The following is a 2,500-nucleotide window of genomic DNA, read 5'->3' on the forward strand; positions in this document are numbered from 1 at the left end:
CCTTAACCTAACCCATGTTGTGCCTTAACCTAACCCATGTTGTGCCTTAACCTAACCCATGTTGTGCCTTAACCTAACCCATGTTGTGCCTTAACCTAACCCATGTTGTGCCTTAACCTAACCCATGTTGTGCCTTAACCTAACCCATGTTGTGCCTTAACCTAACCCATGTTGTCGCCTTAACGTAACCCACGTTGTCGCCTAAACCTGCTCTGTAATTGTTATACGACTCGTTCAATTACTGTAGTGTTGCCCACCCGCAACCCTCGCAATATAGTTCGCTACTCGCACTGCCCGCACCCCTGTGTATCGCTTCATGTTAAACACCTTGCAAGTCTTGCTCACTTTCCACATGCTCCTGCTGTACACTGTAATGTGGATGGCAGCAGGACGTACATGCCGCCCCTCCCCACGTCCCCACCTTGCCCCCTGCCTTCGCAAGCTGGTTGGTGAGAAGTTTGCATGTTCAATGCCCTTCGCATGCGACGTACTCAGGCTACGTTGTGGTGCGGCCTGTGTCAACTGTCCGCTGATGTCGTACGCGTGAACCACAATCTGTACTGCACATTCGTCCTTATGTACTGAATGATACATCGTGGCACATGTGTGACCGCACAACGACTGCGCCCAAAAACGGCGGACCATACAGTGCAAATATTGTGCACGCAGCTACGTGTCGTCTCCCTATGAGAGCTGGATTGCAGTGTGGTACGCCATAGAGACGTGTGGGAGGAACGGACGCCGTGGATGGCGATCAGCATGAGCTGTCTGTTGATGTATTCGGACCTAGTCGTCTCTCCTCACACACCGTGATGGCATGGTGCACCGCGTTCCATATCTGCGACATGCTACAGAGGCCGGTTGACAGTCGTTCGAGCAATGGACATCGCATACGTACGGGGGCCACCTTCCACGTATTGTCTAGGCGTGCACATTTTGTTGCGTGTATGTGGGCAGACGTAGTGTGGCGTGACACCTGACACAGGCATGCAATAATCGTTGAAGTTGCAAATGGCGATGGACGCCTGCGTTTTCTGGTGAAGTTACGCAAATGAACAAATGGTAACCTGTTGTGGTGCGGTTGTTCTCGCTAGGGGTGAATCGGTGATGGCGACGATAGGTTGAGGTACTAACCGGTTGTTCCAGCGATACCCACCATGCCGACGAAACTGAACGGCATCTGGGTGTGAAGCGATACGCGGCGGTGGCTGGGTGGGACCGTCCCCGGCCGGTGAGGGGGCGCCTCCCGGCGTGCTGGCCGCGCGGTGCGTGGGCGCACGCGCTACAGCCGGCTGGTGGGGGCGGCCAGTGGCAGGCGCGCCGGCCGACGGACGCGGCAGGCGTCGCAGCTGCGCGCCGGCGCACCCTGCGCGCGGCGCCGTGCGGCCAAAGTAGGTCCTCGCGGGCCCGGTGCGAAGCGCGGTGGACATCTTCAGTGTGCTGGTCCGATTGAGGACTGTGTGCGTTGAGGATGCGCCGCCGCCCGGCGCTCGGCGCCGCGACGCCGTCTGCTGCTCGGTCGCCCCAGCGGTTCTCGCTGGTGGTTTGTATCGCAGCTGTGCGGATGTGTTGGCGCGTGCGCTGTGCTGGGAGAGTTCGCTTCGGCACCCAAGTGGGGCTTTTGTCCTTCTGTGGCGCTGGCGTTGGAGCTGCCGGTCACCGTAGGTGGCGCGTGTTGTCTCCCGCCGGCAATGCCACGACAGCACGCTCCCGGGCCTCTGTCGGCAGCGGCAAGCTCAGTTGGGAGCACGGGTGGTCGCACCGAAAGCGTCTACTCGCCTAACTCCGGGCGATTGCGCCTCTCTCGAACCCGACCAAGTACTTGGGACGGCGCTGCGCGCCGCCGGGACCTGAGAGGGTTTCGAGGTGTATTGTGCAGGGGAGCTCAGCCTCCTCCTGTTTGCAGAATGATTGAGCGGACGCTTGCGTGTTCGCGCGGGCCCCCGGGACACACTCCCGGGCGGCCGGCTGCTCAGCTCTAGTTGACGCAGCTCCCTGGTTGATCCTGCCAGTAGTCATATGCTTGTCTCAAAGATTAAGCCATGCATGTCTCAGTACAAGCCGCATTAAGGTGAAACCGCGAATGGCTCATTAAATCAGTTATGGTTCCTTAGATCGTACCCACGTTACTTGGATAACTGTGGTAATTCTAGAGCTAATACATGCAAACAGAGTCCCGACCAGAGATGGAAGGGACGCTTTTATTAGATCAAAACCAATCGGTCGGCTCGTCCGGTCCGTTTGCCTTGGTGACTCTGAATAACTTTGGGCTGATCGCACGGTCCTCGTACCGGCGACGCATCTTTCAAATGTCTGCCTTATCAACTGTCGATGGTAGGTTCTGCGCCTACCATGGTTGTAACGGGTAACGGGGAATCAGGGTTCGATTCCGGAGAGGGAGCCTGAGAAACGGCTACCACATCCAAGGAAGGCAGCAGGCGCGCAAATTACCCACTCCCGGCACGGGGAGGTAGTGACGAAAAATAACGATACGGGACTC

At 57.7% G+C, this 2,500-nt stretch overlaps 1 non-coding gene across 1 annotated transcript in view; it reads left to right on the plus strand.

The window, feature by feature from the left end:
• Positions 1-1,992: 1,992 nt before the first annotated feature.
• LOC124733815 overlaps positions 1,993-2,500 on the plus strand; it is a 1,909-nt gene continuing 1,401 nt past the window's right edge. The window contains exon 1 of the ribosomal RNA XR_007009152.1: positions 1,993-2,500. This exon is cut by the window's right edge and continues 1,401 nt beyond it. This is a non-coding gene — a ribosomal RNA (small subunit ribosomal RNA).

Source organism: Schistocerca piceifrons, unplaced genomic scaffold, assembly GCF_021461385.2.
Source record: "Schistocerca piceifrons isolate TAMUIC-IGC-003096 unplaced genomic scaffold, iqSchPice1.1 HiC_scaffold_1410, whole genome shotgun sequence".
NCBI lineage: Eukaryota > Metazoa > Arthropoda > Insecta > Orthoptera > Acrididae > Schistocerca > Schistocerca piceifrons.